At 40.3% G+C, this 18,028-nt stretch overlaps 1 long non-coding RNA gene across 1 annotated transcript in view; it reads left to right on the top strand.

Annotated features, from left to right (window-relative positions):
* Positions 1-1,302: 1,302 nt before the first annotated feature.
* Positions 1,303-18,028, top strand: part of LOC125641834 (uncharacterized) — a 63,828-nt gene continuing 47,102 nt past the window's right edge. The window contains exon 1 of the long non-coding RNA XR_007358172.2: positions 1,303-1,404. This is a non-coding gene — a long non-coding RNA (uncharacterized LOC125641834). The remainder of the gene's footprint in view (positions 1,405-18,028) is intronic.

The raw sequence follows: 18,028 nt of genomic DNA, 5'->3' as shown, positions 1-18,028 counted from the left end.
TTTTATCATGTCTATTTAATCTCAATGTATCACATCACATAGCCCTTAACTTTACTTTACCTGCAGACAGTAGATTAATGTTCTGAGTCATAGTATTTAAAAATTAAAGGAGGATATGGGTTGAATGTTTATGGGAAATACAATATATTTCATGCCTGTTTTTCTTAGATTTCAGACAGCCGTGTCTGAGTAAAATCTTTCTGGCATCGGAGGCCTGTAGATGGCACACATGTGCTGCAGTTAAGAGCAGTTCCTAATGAGCTCCTCAGTTGGGATTGGGGGATGGGAGAGAGAAACAGGGGGTTAGAGAAAGAAAAAGAGACTGAGAGGGAATTAAAAGAAAAGCCTTTCTTTTGGATTTTAAAGCTTGCTTCCCACAGAAGATTCCTTCACAACCTTTTAACCGCTGGACTTCAGTGCAACAGTTGTCTCAGCGGGGGAAGAGAGGTAGCGGTGAAAGCAATGTTTCACTAAAGGAGCTTGGAAAGCAAAGCTTGAAGCAGTGAATCAGTGTTACCAGCAGAGTGCAGGGTTCCCCACCACACTGGGTTTCGAGATGCTTAATGGGAGCTGGGGAGGAAAGGCTGTTCTTTGGTCTCAGTGTGCCCCAAAGTGCACAAAGCTTGGAAATCGAACAAAATACGGCATGTTACACGTAGCTGAGTCTAGAAGTGGGTGACAGGACTGTAGGAAGAGAGTGTCTGAGAGTAGATTGGAAGTGTAGTGGGGCTACCATTGTTCACAGCATTGGGGTTCCCCTGCAGTGTTCCATCCTCAGCACTCATCGAAGGTAGTTTGAATAGCAAAGATCTGCAGTTTAGAGCAGTTTTTGGAGAGCTTTGTAAGTTTTCAGGATGATATTTAAAAATAATATAAAATTTGCAGTGGCCACTTTGAGGTTAATGGAGGCTGGGGAGGAGGGAGAGAGCAGAGACCCATTGGATGTATTACATGTACAAATTATTTCCTGTTTACACTACACAATGGTAAAAAGTTACCAGCTTTTCTGATGGTATGATCAGAAAGGATGTGCAAGTAATTTCCCTTTTAAATGTTAAGGAGTTGCGTGAGTAATAGAATTCCAGCCTCTGTATCTGACTCTAAAAGACTTAAAACCTATCATCCATGGATAATTAGTCTCCCCCAATTGCTTTTCAAAAAATGCTATTTATTTAAATCAGTGCTCAAACCACAGTGCCTGCCTCATGCTCCGGTGGGTCTCAGCAGCACACAAGAATACACCTAAGGCAAAGAGACAAAGAGCCAGAATCTGTGGTACAGTAATTCAATTGAATTCAGTGGAGTTACTCCCCGTTTTCACCAGTGTAGGGGAAGTCAGAGACTGCTCTGATGTGTTTCAGATTATGCCTTGCCTTTATAAGAAAAATGATTTCACAGCTCAAGGTAAGAAAATATTCCTCTCTCCACCCAAATTATGTGCTAAAATATCCATATTTTGATTATCCATATTACCTTTTTAAGAATGTAAGAAACTAGATGTTATGAGCATGATTCTAATCTCAAATGGAGAAAAGCAGGTCTAACTCCATTGCAACCAATGGCATGAGACCAGTATTGAATCTATCAGTGGCTGGAAAATGAAGCCCTGTATATCTTCAATTAGACTGTGTTCAGCAAGAGGAATCTGTTTTGCTCACACATTTTCAGTGTGGTAAAGGACAACACAAATGATAAGAAAAAGTTACTTTGTATCAAGTGAAAAAAATTAGAGATGCATTTTTGTCCTAAATTTAGTTGAAAAGATAAGTTTAAAATTATCTAGTTCTATGGGGATGTTCAAGAACCAGTGTAATTATGAACAAGCTCTGCAGTGCTCTGCAATGTGCTGGGTGCACCAGTTCAGAGAGAGAACTCCACCAGAGACTCAGGGAAGGCTAGCAGTATGATGCAGAATGGTTTTCAATTTAGTATTTCCCTCAGGATGGCATCATTCATCCCTGGTTCCTCTTGACTAGCTACTGCCACAGGATCAACTCTGGCCCTAATCTTCATTTTAGTGAAAGTTAGAGAGTTTCTCTCTGCGTTAGGAGAAATCTGACCCAATTTTAAAGCTCCATGGGAGATAGAGGTAGGAGGCTTTTCTTACCCTGAGGCAGGTAGAAGGGCCGCTGACTGAAAGCTTTTTCAGATGCCAAGCAAAAAAATTATCCCAATCCACAGCTCAGTTGAGGGGAAAAAGATCTAACAACTGTAACTGGGTGATGTTTCATTAAAGTGCTAGTAAAGTCTGACATTCTTAATCCCACGGTTACTTCCACCACAGAACCACTGCTCTTGGCATAAACTCTCATACGTGGGAAGGCTCAGAGGACAGGCCCAAATCAATTATTAGAACATTTGCTTTTCTAGAGGCCAAAATTCATGGCTGACTTTGAATGAAGGAGGCTTTTCCTCTCTTTGGGAATATGTGATAGAAAATATTTATTGAGACCCATGCAGCATTGTGCTCTGCCTCATGTTTGTGGGGAAGAAGATCCCACATTAATTCTGTGAGAAATTTGCAGTAGGATAAGAAAAAATATAATTTAAAACTTTTTCCCCCCAACACATTTTTCTTGGGTGGATTACTAAATACTGCATGTTTTCTCACAAAAAGTTAAAATGAATGCTAAACTAGTGCAACATGTCTTAATCAGGCCACACTGTTGTTTTTTAACTCTTTTTCCTGTCTTTTCAACACATGGAATTTCCAGGATAGACAAAACTGTCTAAACATACAAGGAAAAGAGGTTTATCTCTATCTAGGCACTTCTAGAACCCCCACCATTCTAGTGTCTGAACTTCAAACTAGGGGCAAAATGCAGCTTCCCATATTTATGCTTGTAAATCCCATTGCGATTATGTTGGACTGTGACATACTCTTTACACCAAAATGGTTTGGGATCTTCCAGGATCTAGTCTGATTTCCTGTATAACATAGGACATTCCTGAATTAATTCCTGTTTGAACTAGAGCACATCTTTTAGAAACAATCCAATCTTGATTTTAAAATGTCCAGTGATGGAGAATCCACCACAGCCCCTCAGAAAATTGTTTGGATGGTTAATGACCCTTGCTGTTAAAAATGTGCATCCTATTTCAGCTTCCAGTAACTGGATCTTGTTATACCTTTGTTGATAGATTGGCAAGCCTTTAGATAGGGAACAAAATTTTGTGATATACTGATAACCTATGACAAAGTCACCCCTTAGCCTTCTTTTGGTTAAATTGAATAGATTGAGCTCCTGGAGTCTATCCCTTTAAGGCAGGTTTTCCAGTCATTCTTGTGGCTCTTCTCTGAACCCTGTCCAATTTATCATCTCTTTCTTGTATTGTGGACACCAGAGCTGGGCACAGTGTTCTGGTAGCAGTCACACTAGTGCCAAATACAGAGGTAATAGACTCTCCCTACTCTTACTTAAGATTTCCCTGTTAATACATTCAAAGTTCACATTAGCTGTTTTGGCCACAGCATGGCACTGGGAGCTCATGTTCAGTTGATTATCCACTGTTACCACCAAGTCCTTTTCAGGGTCACTGCTTCCCATGAAGGAGTCCCCCATTCTGAAAGCATGGCCTGCATTTTTTGTTCCTATATGTTTACCTTCACATTTGGCTGTATCAAAACACATGTTTGCTTGCACCCAGTTTACCCAATGAACCGGGTTGCTCTGTATCAGTGACCTGTCCTTTTTATTATTTACCACTCCTCCAATCTTTGTCATCTGCAAACTTAATAAGCAATACGTTCATTTTTTCCAAGTCATTAATAAAAATATTAGATAATATAGGACCAAGAACCAATCCCTGTGGGATTCTACTAGCAACACTCCCACTTGGTGGTGATTCTCTGTTTACAATTGCATTTTGAGTTTTGTCAGCCAGCTTTTAATCCATTTAATGTGTGCCATGTTAATCTTGTATTTTTCTAGTTCATTAATCCAAATGTCGTGCAGTACCAAGTCAAATGCCTTACAGAATTCTAAGTATATTACATCAACACAATTAACTTTATCAATCAAACTTGTAATCTTATTTTTTAAAAGATACCAAGTTGGTTTGACAAGAACTGTTTTCCACATATAAACGTTGAATGGCATTAATTAGTACCTTTCTTTAATTCCTTATTAATGGAGTGCTATATCAGCCATTCAGTTATTTTGTCTGGGATCCATGTCAGGCTGACAAGCCTATAATTACCTAGGTCATCGCATTTACTCTTTTAAAATATAGGCATAATATTAGCTTACTTCCAGTTCTTTGGAACTTCCCCAGTTTTTCAAGACATATTAAAAATTGACATTAATGGCCCAGGGTTCCTTGACCAGCTTTTTAAAAACTCTTGGATGCGAGTTATCCAGACCTGCTGATTTTAAAATGTCTAACATTAGTATTTGCTGTTTAACATCCTCCTGAGTGACTGTTGGAATGGAAAATATCATCATTAGATGACATGACTGATAGAGATCAGCAAAATTTTTCGTGAAAGCTTATGCTCAAATAAATTGGTTAGTCTCTAAGGTGCCACAAGTACTCCTTTTCTTTTTGCGAATACAGACTAACACAGCTGTTACTCTGAAACCTGTCAAAATTTTTCAGACAAAGAATTTATTTGCCAAAAAATGCAGTTTTGGATGGACCCGCACAGTAGGAAATTTGGTAAATGGCAAAAAAAAAAAAAAAAAAAAAGTTTCCAAGCTAGAGTCACAAGGAGATTTACATGTCATTCACAAAACCACCAGAGGAAAAGCTGCTGCGGCTGCCCTTATATACAATAGTCCAGTAGTTAGTGCAGTTACCTGGTATGTAGGAAACCCAGGTTCAGATCCCAGATCTGAAACAAGGGCTTGTATTCAGGTCTCCCCACTCAGAGGAGGGCTCTAACTACAAGGCTATATAGGGTAGTTGGTGGTGTTTTTTTTTCAATTTCTCCTGTTAAAGCTATTGCACTTTGAGTAAATAATTAGTCATTGGCACAGAGACTAGATCCTAGGTGTCCCTGCCAACATCCCAGGTCAATGCCCTAACCATCAGGCTATAAAGTAATTTTCTCACTTGGTTGCTCTCCCTCACCCATTGAATAATCTAGTATTTTATACAAAATAGGACAGCTGCAAAAGGAAAGAGTGAGACCAACCCATCCTGGAATAGCTAAAATTCCAGTGGTTAGGGCACTATCCTGGGTGGGGTGAAACCTGCATTCAAATCCCCTCTGTGACAGGTTCCTCCCAGGGTGCCACCTGGAACTGGGGTACCACTGAGCCCACCTGACCCACCAGCCTGGGCTCCCTTTACACTGAGCTGCTGTAACAGGCCCTCAAGCCCCCTCCAGCACAAATACAGGTAGGGACACACCCAGCTACAGCGACATATAGATGCTGAGATCAGCTCTGCATGGGAAGGCTTCAGCAAAGGAACTGCCTGGCGCCCGCTTCCCCCCACCCCCCCTGGAGGGTAAACCCAAAATTATACCGTCTTGCGCTGAACAGGGAACTGTACAGTGTAAGCTCCTGAAATTTGCCCTCCTCCCTCAATGTGGAGAGGAATATACACAGTTTTCTGCCCCAAGTTATGACTCCCACACACTGGTTTTAGATGAAGCAAAATAAATGTATTAACTACAAAAGATAGATTTTAAGTAATTATAAGGGATAGCAAACAGATCAAAGCAGGTTACCTAGAAAATAAAAAAAATGCAATCTAAGCTTAATATACTAGAGAGATTGGATATGAGTAGCAAATTCTCACCCTAAATGATGATTTAAGACGGCGGCAGGCTCTTAAGGGGCAAGCTGCACCTGCTTGCAGCTTAAAAACCCCAGGTCTTCCTTTTACAGCCTAGAAATCCCTCTAGCCTGGGTCCAGCACTGTCTTCCCCCCCGCAGTCCAGTCCTTGTTCCTCAGGTGTTTCCAAGAGTCTCCTTTGGTGCAATTCCAGATATTGGTGACCATCATTCAAGCTCTGAATAGTTTGGTACCAGGGTATCTGAGAAAAAACACTTCTGATCAATATTTCATTGTGACAGTTAACATTGTTTAAGTTACTCTTGTAAATTCCTGAGACAACTTGATTAAATTATAGAAAATATAGAGTTCAGGTCCCCATAGATATCAGGTCCTCTTATCATTAGCATTACAATGGTGCACAAAACTCAAATGTAGAAAACCAGGAAATGCTGAGTTAAGGGGATACTTCTTACCCAACAGAACCACACAATTTTAACTTTTCCCCCTTTGATACCTGCCTGTGGAATCTGTTGTAATAATTATGATGTTATAAATGGGACCAAAGAGTTAAATATGTTATCATGACCTGTCACTGTTCAGAATGTGTCTCCTCTCTCCCCAAATGTTTTGAATCAGACATTTCAATGATTTCTATCTATAGTGTTTGGTGAAGTCTAAACACCTCCCACTCATCAAAAATGGAGTCTTAACTATGAAAAGTAAAACATTCCAAGTGAAAAAACATCATGAAACTTGAGTTAAAGTTCAAAATGTGTATCTGTAATTAATGGGCAGAATACCTTCAAAGAAGATAGCAGTGTTGAAGGATGGTCTTGCGACTCAGGAATATGACTGGGGATCTGGGTTCAGTTCTCATTGCTACCTCAGGCTTCCTGTGTAACCTTGGACAAGTGAGCGGGGACAACATTTGCAAACATAAGTGCCTAAAGTTTCTCATGTAAATCAATATTTAGATCCTGATTAGAAGCCTTTGCCCTGAATTTTAGTGGTTCTGAGCAACCTGAGCTCTCACTGAGTCCATTCAGAAGCCAAACTTTAGACACCTATATTTGAAAATTTTGGCCTTAATCTCTCTTTGCCTCAGTCCATCACTTGTAAAATTAACTCAATGTTTCTGAAGTGCTCAGATGCTATGGTGATGAGAAATGGAGATTTATCTCTTCTCCCCTTCCCCCCCCCCCCAAAAAAGAAAAAGTTTCTACAAAGCCAGGAAATTCAAAGTGGAGGGACAGATTTAATAGTATAGAGGTCTAGGGTCTGCTGTTAGTTCTATCACTTACAATATTGTATCTTAAACAGTGGATCAACAGAGAAGGCCCATTACTGCTAAAGCTTTTCATTCAAAATGAAGGAGAAAAACATATTGCTCCTCTTACTTTAAATGAGTCGGAATATTTTTATCTTGTACACATTGTCCTTCTCTTTTCTTTTTGTTTATTTAGCTGAAATTCATAATAGATATGCAAAAAGAGTATCAGTAATTGGTAATTCTCAGGAAATATAATGCTGAAGTCTTGCATCTTTTTGGAAAGCACAATAATTTTTTGTATTGAAAATAACGCTTTAATAAATTCTTTCCATTATTTAATAACTACACCAATTGCTGTAAAATCATCACTATATTTTAAATTCCAAACCATGTAGGTAACTCTTGTTATCAAATTAATAGTTTCTAAATTTAAAACATCGAATCAACAACCAGAAGGAAGATAAAGAGATCGCCTTTGCTTTGTTTTTTTTCCGAATTAGGCTTTTCCCTTCAAAAATACACACAGAAAACAGTGTTTTTCTAATACAGTTTTTTATAAACTAAGGTGATGACCTGAATTACACTGAGATTTGATACTGGGCAACACTCAAGTTCCCATAGACTGCTGACCAAGTCATAAATGTACCACATTCTTTTTTGGCACAATTCAGCAAATTGTGTCAGTCTCTGCCCTGGAGGTTGAAGACAGAGGGATGCTGCAGGTCCAGATTAAAGAGCTTTGGCATAACTCTATGGGAAGCCCAGAGAATGCAATGCTGACATGAGGAGTAATCTCTCAGAAAAGCTTTTTCCCTCCCCAAAGCCCCCATGTAATAGTGTGAAGCAAAACACCTCTGGTTTCAGTTACTCCAATTTTACAATGGTATAACTTCACTGAAGTCAATGAAGTTACTCCAGATCTATGTCAGTATTACTGAGAGCTGACTATGCCCGTTTTGCCTTTGTCTAAAAGTATTTTAATGAGAAATTGGTCACACCTTGATGAGACAAAATTTACTCAGAGTACTAGAGAAGAGGAAAAGTGGAGTTTCAGTTCCACTGTTATATTTTTATCTGTATTTATTTCTGTAGAGGCAAAAAAAGAGAGATGCCTAGAATACGTTGAATGTGACCAGCAGTGGTCAATACAATATGGTTATTTATATTGTATTTGTTATTGTGCATGCAAATTTAAGGGCAGAATTGTTGTTTGTAATTTGTTATGATCTGTGAACACTTTCAAGAATCTCCCAAACTCTAGTGAAGACCAAACAAGTAATTTACTAGCTATGTCAACTTCACAATTTTTTATGGCCATTAGAGAAATGTTAAAAATACATTTATGATACTTTAATTTTACCCTGTCAATCTGCTGCTAACAGAGAGTGTCAAAATAACAGCACTGAAAACTTACGATAGAATTTCCAAAAGGGCCAAAGGGAGTTAAGTGTCCAATGCCCATTAACATTACTCTTGAAAATCCCAGCCTTCACTCTAGGAACAGGCATAGCACAGACAATGGGAGCACAAAAGTTCCTGACATTATATTTATCCTATTCTGGAAGAGGTGAGAGGGCAATAAAAATGTTCCTTTTAGTTTTACCTTTTGTAAAGGTAAATGGGTAAATGCATGTTATTTATTATTTGTATTGTGACTGGAAGCCACAGTCACAAACCAGGACCCCCTTGTGCTAGGAGATTGGAATTTTAAACACTGATTTGAGGAAATGTTAATGTTAACATTCTCATAATCATGTTAACTCCACCTGCATTACGACACCTTTTTGAAGTCACTTTGAATTGTGTGTGCAAATTCAAGGGCAGAATTGGGATCACTGTAACTGCCCATTTACCTGGTTAATGCAATGAACTAACTAATTTCTAAGGTTCCAGGAAGAAAGCCACTACAGGGCATTGTGTTAGGGAAAAGAGCAAGTTGGTGACATCAGAGAGGAGGGACTCTGATCTGTTGTTTCCTCTTCTGCTATTGGGAAACCAGTCCTTGCCCCGTCCTGCCTCCTCAATGAAAGCCGCCACCTCCTGCTCCCATGTCATATGCCAGCAGCAGAGGTTGAGGTAATTATATTTTACTGAGCCCAGAGCAGTTCTGCAGAATAGTGAGCTGGCTGATGAGAAACAGTGGTTGCAGAAGGTAAGTCTGGCTGCCAATTCCCATGGGAAGGGTGAGGAATCACATGACTCTTCTCATGGCCATAGAATGGTGGATTAGCGCTTTTTTGAAAAGGCAGAGAAAGAGAGGAAATGCTTGGTGTGAGGGTATGTCTACATGGCAAGCAGAAACACATACTAACGAGTCTCAGAACCTAGCTATACACACTTGGGCTCATGATATGGTGCTACAAATAGCTGTGTAGACATTTAGGCTCGTGCTAGAGCTCAGGCTCTGAATCTAGGGAGGAGGTGAGTGTCTTGGGGAGGGCTCAACTTGCCCAGGTTGAGTCTCCATTCTCAACATAATTAATTGAGGATGAGTGAACTGATCTTCAGGCTCCTAAAAGTTAGTTGTAACAGCAAAAATAATGGTACAGCATAAGAGTGGACGCCAACGGAGACAATGAAAATATTTCTTGATACAAGACACAATAGTCACCACAGTATTTTCTATAATTATTTTAAAATTACCTTTAATCTCAGAATGAGATGACAAATGAGGTAATAATTTAAATTATTTAAAAGATTTCTTTAAACATGTAATCAATCACAACAAATGCACTGTTAATGATTGAACAACAACAAAAATTGCACAAATTATCAGTTTAAGAATCTGTCCTTTTGTCTGAAGGTTTATGAGAACTCTCTAAAGACTTCCTCGCACCTGTAGTTGACCTCTGGATGTGTCTCAGGGTAGCGAAGCATGATCAACCATATTTTCTTTAAATTTAGCTCTCACAATTTTAAAGACATATGCCCTTGGAAGAAAGGATGCTATGACAGAAGATTTGAAAGTATCAGTTGCAAGGTTGCTGAACTGACTATAAACCCTGAACAAAGGAGACATTTAGGTTAGGTGACGCCCTCTTGCTGAGACTGGTCTAAAGGGGAGGTACTAACATTCCCCCACTTCTCATTCTTTAAAAGAGCATGGGTCTCCCATAAAGGTCTCTTTCCAAAAGGGAACTCTAAGCATCTAATATGCATTTCCACAATAAATCAAACATGTTATTTTGTTAAATTTTAAATACATATATACCAGTGGAAAGTCATCCTTGCTTACAAATATGTTAACACAATTTTTCTTTGGATGCACAAAATTTCTTTAGAGGTGTGAATACAGGGCTGGGAATGCCTGATTATATCTTCTTGACTTCCTCTGTGACTGTGGACAAGTCATGTATTGTGGAGAGGTGTCTTCTCTCTGCAACCAAACTCTTTTAAACCTGCTCATGCTGGCACTGCATCAAATTATTCCGTCGAGTTTGAGGTAAATCTGAAAAGTGGATTTTGAGATATTGAGTTTGACATTTTAAAATTCTGTCATTTTAAAAAATCTTTCTAACTTTTTTTGCTTGCTGTAACTTATTGATCCTTTGACCTATAAGCTCCTGAAAGGTTTTTCTTTTTTGCTTTTAATGAGAGGTGTCGTTCGTTGTTTTACTCAATGTTGACTCTCTGAGAGTGGAATTATGTATATCTTTTTGTCAAGTACTTACAGTAAAACACATACTGATAATTTTCATAAATACTGCTGTCAGACACAGAGCAGTGAATTTGCTTGGCCAAAACTATATATACCAAAGAGTATCAGAACTGGGTTCATAGTTCAGCAGTTACTTGCTTAAGCTTAGCTCCAGGCTCATTCCTTAAGACCAGACTGCGTCTTGATGATCAATTTTATTATTTCAAGTAAGTTCTTTATGAAATTAAAAAATAGGAAATGTCCCCTTTTTAGGAAGTCTCATTGAGCTCCTTGGTCACAGGCAGCATTTGGGTTTGCATGAGTAAGAATAAGAAAATTCAGGATTTAGCCACCAAAATGATGATAAAATGCAGGCTTTTGGAAGATAATGAATTCAAAGTTCCTCACAAGTCCTAGGGACGTACTTTCCTCTCACGTATTGTGCAAGATTTCCCTGTGGTATCAGTGGAAAGGGCATTTGTGGACTGAATGCAGAATATGGTGGTTTGTTTCTCTGTGGTGTTTGTTACTAAGAAATAGGATACATATATGTGAGAGAAAGCATGTGTATGCAGCTGGAGTCGTTTGCTGAGTATGTAATGTAGGATTGGCACAGGAAAAAGGCTAGGGAAAAGCTCTATATAGCTTTCCTATTGCTGTATGTATTCTGCATTTTATAATTTTCCAGCACTGATACGTTGTGATTGTGAAAGAGAGAAAATTTCTCAAAACAACACAGTAGAACTAGTGCTTCTGTTGACTTCAAGCTTGGAAAAAATATAGCTAGCTAATTTGGTTGGGAAAGACATTTTGTTCTGTATATATTCTGTTGTAATGGCACCATAATTAAGATTTGTTAGAAGTTCAACCATTGATTTGTTAAATAGTGGCAAAATGTGTAAATCAGTTCAGTTTGCTAAGTGATGAAAGCGCTTTGCTGTCCAATTTCTGCTCACATCTGCTTATGGCTGCAAGAATCTCCTTTACTGTGTTGCTCTTCTTGAGTATTATATCTATTAAATATTGGTTTTAATCTAAGTAAAGCCTTTGGGTTACCATAGGTGTGTGTTCATTTGAGTTAGCCTAAAATAGCCCATATCTGATGACCTTCAGGGTATATCGCACATCTTTCCCCCCCAGGCATTTTAAAATGAGGGGCTTGGGGGAAATGCAAAAGTGGGATGCTGAGCTGTTAAGGGTGTAAATTGTGGGGAGCATATGAGGAGGGAAAATTTGAGTTTTTTAAGACGCCTGGCTAACTGGTGGTGGATCACCTTAAATTGTACTACTGCACAGTAATTTTAAGTTGTCATTTTAAGTGCCTACAGCTTACAGCTAAGTGCCCTCATTAGTATTTCTATAAATCTGATAACTATATTAGGCTCATGCACCAAATAATATCTTTAATAACTTTTTGATTACAGGCTAATGGTGGGGATGGGAGGTTTGGTGAATTGCAAACTAGTTGCAAAGAGTAGCTAGAGTTTGCTACAAAGTTAATGGCAACTGTACAAACATCACTGATTCCACTCTGCTAATGCACCACAGGCCTAGTGGAAATCCCACAGTTTAGAAATTAGTTTTATGTTCTTGTAGTGTTATGTGACAGGGTGCTGGGGAAGAACTGCTGACTCAGCCCTCTAGCACGCCACCTCCCATTAAGGGAAGGAAATTGGAACTGGCTAGAGAAAACCTGTGCCTAATTGGGGAATGCGAGACAGCTGCCCACCAATTAGCCTGGGGCTATAAAAAAAGAGGAGGAGGGAGGGAGTGGAAGCAGAGCAATAGCTCTTCCATCCTGGCTGTAGACACTAGAGCCCAAGCTGTGTATGGTGAAAAGGTGGTGGGAACACAACCTGTAAATAAATGGCACCAGTGGTTACTGAACCCCAGAGTCTCCAAGTGACTTTGTCAGCACAGCAGGGGCAGGAGCTAAGGGGGCCCTGCAGCAACCCTGCTACACATGGGGGCTTGTCTGGGATCTTGTGCCAGGGCAAGAGTTTGGCAGCCTGGAGATGGAGGAGACCCTGTGATGGCGGGTAAAACAGCAGGAAGAGGTACAAAAGGCTATGCAAACCTTTCAGCAGTTTCAGCAGCAGGCCTTGCTTAACTGGCAAGCCGAGCAGCAGAAGAGCATGCGAGACTTTATATGAGAGCAGGCTAGCATACTACAGCAGCTCCTCCAAAAGATGGTGAATCTTATGGTGGGGGATAGCATTCAGGTGCCGGGCTTGGAAGTTTGTAAGATGGTCCCCACAGATGACTCCGATAACTTCCTAGGCACTTTTGAGCAGGTAGCCATGGGGGCAGGATGAGATAGGACAACCTGGGCCCTGTGGCTGGCTTCCTACCTGGCTGGCAAAACCCAAGCGGCCTATATTGCCTTGAGTAAGGACCCAGCCAGGAGTGAGGAACTGACCAGGAGGTGCTAAAGACAGTCATCCTAGATTGGGTGGGGCTGTCCACTGAAAAGTACTGCCAGAGGTTCTGGGCAGCAAGGCGGACGGGGGGTTTGCGGCCCTGGGCGTTTGCCCAGAAGTTAATGGACAGGCCACCCGATGGCTGAGACCTGATGCCCAGACAGGGGGGGAGATCATGGCTGTGCTTATCCGAGGACAGCTTTTACATGGCTTCCCCAAGAACATAAGGGTACGGGTGAGACGGCACTAACCGAGCACGGCAGAGACAGCGGTAGAACTGATGGAGGAGTATGCAGAGGCGGACTTTCCCAGGAAGGGCAGATGCCCATATAAGGAAGAAGAAACTGGGAAAAAAAGCCAGGGAACTCCTGACCAGGAAGGGTCCAGAGAAAAGATAGAACAACCATGGAGCTCCCACTGGAACCAGGCCACTCATCTTCTGGCAGTGCAGGCAACCGGAACATAGAAAGAGGGACTGGATGGACAGGGAGTGTGGCTTCGCAGAGTTTTGCGGGTGGACCAACTCTGGAGGGCAGAGAAAGGGGCAGAAACTATCCACCATTCCCGTGATGGTGGAGAGGAGAACCCAGTGGGGTCTAGTGGACGTGGCCTTGGCCTGTTCTCTTGTAAGGAGCGGGCAGGAGAAGCCACAATGGATGATTCACAGGGCCAAAGTGAATTTGGAGTGCATCCATGGGGGTGAGAGGCACTGCCCAATGGCCCAGGCACCCCTTGAGGTCCGGGGCAGGTTCTGTTGGAAATGGGTCAGGGTAGTAGGGAGTCTGCTATACCCAGTGGTGGTGGGGACCAACTGGGACCTCTACCCAAGAGGAAAAGGAAGTTGGGGAAGGAAGCCCATGGTAGGAAAAGGGGAAGACCTTCCCGCCCCCAAGGAAGGGATCTCTGAAATAGAAAACCCTAGACAACAGAGCCCGAGTCAGAAAGGACAGGAGAAGTAAAGGATAGAAGAGGTATCCGCCTTCGGACCGAAGGGCCCAAAGGAACTTCCTGGAAGGGGACCCCCAGAAGATGAGACCCAGTCCCCGCTTGATGGGTTTGTGGAACTTGAAGCAATGGGTGACCCGAGGAGAGATGGGATCAACCCTGAACCATTGTTGGAGGCAAAGGGGGAAAGGGAAGAGGGACATACTCAGGGGTGTGAATGGTGTGAGGACCTGTGGGTGGCAGGAGAGCTATTGGGGCATCCACCCCTCATGCAATGTGGTTTCTGTGGATCGAGGATGGCTGAACCCCACAAGAAAGGCCCAGTAGGTCACCGGAAGGATGAGGGAGGGCTCCTCCATAGGGCCCTGCCTGGTAGGGGGGAAAAGAGGATGCGGATGGGCGAACCTGGCCATTGGACAAGGGGGAGAGGTGTGTGACAGGGTGCTGGGCAAGAACTGTGGACTCAGCCCTCTGTGATGCCATTTTCCATTAAGGGAAGTAAATTGGACCTAGCTAAAGAAAACCTGTGCCAAACTGGGGAATGGGAGACAGCTGCCCACCCAATTAGCCTGGGGCTATATAAAAGAGGCGTGAAGGCGTGGAACCAGAGCAATATCTCTGCCCTCCTGGCTGTAGACACTAGAACCCAAGCTGTGTATGGTGAAAAGGTGGTGGGAGCACAACCTGTAAATAAATAGCACCAGGGGTTACTGAATCCCAGACTTTGAGTGACTTTGTCAGTGGGGCAGGGGCAGGAGCCAAAAGGGCCCTGCAGGGACCCTGCTACATGTTGCCAAAGATTAATATTTTTACTCTAAGAGAAGGTGTTAGCACTGAGGTCTACCACATACATTTTCATTAAATATGATGATAAAAAGTTTTATATATTTTTATTTTGTTATAGTTTTGTTTATAACCAAAGGACCACCACTATTTTCTGTCTTGATCAGGCTTGCTTTTTAATCTAGTTCTCTCTTTCACAAATATGCATTGTCCACAGAGCCCAAACTGGTAAGCTGTTTTCTGTTCTTTCACTCTTCATTTGATCGAAGTCCCAGGTAAAGTCAGGCTGTAGAGCCCATAATTTTATAATAGTCATCAGAACATTTATGCTTAAACAAAAAATACCAGCTAAGTTTGGATGCTGTCTTTTTTTTTTTTTTTTAATATAGCTTGGGTTACAATAATTCAAAGTGATTGAGGTGAACTTTGAGTAGTGGTAATTCAATGGACATGCATGTCACACTCCTTTTCTAAAATTAAAAACAATAATCATTCCTACTTAAAAGTCTAAAGGCGACTCTGTGGAGGTTTCAGCTTTAATTTTAAAGCCTGGACACAAATGCAATGTGGCTTTTGCTAGGCTCAGGGAAAAGTCAATATTTAATATCCAATGCACTCCAGTTATAGAACATTTTTCTTTTTAATCAAATGATAATGAATTAGAACAAATTAGCCGCTGTTGTACTGTGTTACATTTAGAAATGGTGGCATTCACCCTGGGATTGCAGGACAAACAAGGATTGACTCTCACCTGGAATACGTAACCATCAACCAGCTACAAAAGGGTCCAATGAAAAGATACAAATTGAGAATTTAAGTGGGCTATGAAGAAAGCATTTCCCTGACAGGTCAGGCTGTAGGTAAATGAGGTGATTTACAGGAAGAAAAGTTAATGTAAAAGCCAGCACTTGCAGATGATTTGCCTTAAGTTCTGTAACTAACTGGGGATATACATAGTAGTGGTATCCTGTGCCTCTTTCCAGTAAACCTTCATCCATTTGAATCTGCATTCAGCCACAGGTTCTTATGCTGCTTTTGTTAGAGAAAGATGTAGCACACTATTTTGAGAGGTGCCTATGAGGCTAAAAACCTTCATAATATCTACTAAATGGCCTATAGTCTATTATGGTTTCTTCCTGGTCTAAGAGATCGATGACTATTTCAAAGTATGACCAAGCAAAGAAATTAATGCTATAGAGCCCTGTGAATCAAGAAATCCCAGCTTCCCCATGATGAAAAGTAGATTTTTCCTAGTTTTGAATGTTCACAAAATATCACACTTTAAAATAATATTTTTGTTATGCTTCCCTCACCACCCCACAACACACTTCATTCATGATGTACTTTCTTATGAACTGTTAGCTAGGAGCCACCTGAAAGTGTCTGCGTGATCTTAGCTTTCAAGCAGTTTGAAGCAGTAATATTTAACATGCAAAAGTTTGTGAGAATATTGGCTGCTAACATCATGCTGGAATTGAAAGTGTCAATCAAAATAACCTGGTTTTTAAGAGGCTGTGTGGTATCTAGTTTGTTAAATCACTTTCTCCCACTATTTTTGTTGTTGAATTACCATTTTAAAGGTCTCAGCAGATTCACAACACTTAAGTGTTTAATATTTATTCCTCTATCGTAAACCCCCTTTCTAGCAAAGTCTGAAAGATTTTCTGAGTCCATACTATTGCTACTGACAAATTTATTTTCCCATAGTCAAGAGAAATTACAACTGTCCAGCGGAATTAAGTGGAGAAAGCATCAAACAATAAATGGGTGAGATTGTATTTATACAATCTGCCCTGTTTAAGGGGTAACACACAGCTACATTACTCTAAGACTAAGGTTCTCATTCTGTAAAGAATATACATGCTTAATTTTAAGCATGCAAATAATCTGACATCACAATGGGCACTCATGGGCTTAAGGTTAAGCAGAGGCATAAACCTTTGCAGGATTAGAGCCTTAGGTTTTTACATTCTTTGGGACTGGGCCTTTACTGGCTTGTGAACTGCCAGGCACCCCATAGTGCTATGTAAATTAGCATATTAACAATAATACAAAGTCATGTAGTCAGAAGTGACCATTGGATCATTACTCTGGGCCAAGGATTGGGAACTAAGTAAAATAAGAGTGAAAAGGAAAGGGTAATAAAAGTGCTGATTTTCTCCTGTAGAGCATCCACATAAAAGGGGAAGTTAATCAAAGCTTTATTACTTTAATGAAATTCTCATATTAAACACAGGACACTTGATATAATTTATCTAAATTAATTAGTCTGCTGCTAAGAGGGATGTGTATGACAAATTATTTGTTCTGCCTATTCATCCATTCTTTATCAGCCCTTTTCCTACCCTAATACAGCATACGGAGTAGAAGCAACCCTTTCATGGTACTGAGTGGCTTAATTTGCATTGATCCCAGGCTACACAGAGTCTAATGCATGAGTTATTCACCCAAGACAGCATCAATATTTTTAATAATGCATTCTTTTTCTGTGACTAAATTAACAACCATTTTACAAGTTAGGTAAACACAACGAACAAATGGGCTTTGGAAACTGCAGATTCTAGGATTATTTTCAATTACAAAAAGGATTTTATTAGAGTGCATAATAAATACACAAATCTGGAATGGTAATGTATGTTCATATATTATGCACAAGAAAATTCTAAACAAATTTCAAGATTATAAATTTTATTTAATTCACCATAAATTATTTATACTGAAATAAGATGTAACAGATGAACAACTTCTGTATTCAGTTAGCATAAATGAAAAAATGTAAACTATCTATAATGTTTAGAGGAAAAAAAAGTGTGATCATGGAGGACTTCAATTTGAGTGACTCATCCTAGAGGTCTAATGCCTCTAGTACTAAAACATTCTTAAAATTTCTAAACATCTTAGATGACAATTTTCTAACTCAGTGCTGCAGCCAACACAGAGAAATTCTTTATTAAACCAGGCCTTAACAGAAAAAGAAGAACTGATTACAGAATTGAAATTAATGGTGGCTTAGATACAAATGATCATGACTTTATCACATTTATAATGTGCAAGCAGAATAAAGTCCAGACGAGTAATTGGGCCAATTTCACAAAGTTGAAAACAATTATAAGCCAACTCAGATGGGAGAAGAATTTAATCAGAAAAAATGATGATTTGGAATTGTTTAAAAGCACTGTACTAGATGCCCCAAAAGCCACAATTGAGGAAGAAGTCCCTATTGGTTAAAAAACCAACAACCTGCTT

Source organism: Caretta caretta, chromosome 8 (assembly GCF_965140235.1).
Source record: "Caretta caretta isolate rCarCar2 chromosome 8, rCarCar1.hap1, whole genome shotgun sequence".
NCBI lineage: Eukaryota > Metazoa > Chordata > Testudines > Cheloniidae > Caretta > Caretta caretta.
Note: the sequence above shows the minus strand (reverse complement) of the source record. Positions and strands in the feature narration are given on the sequence as shown.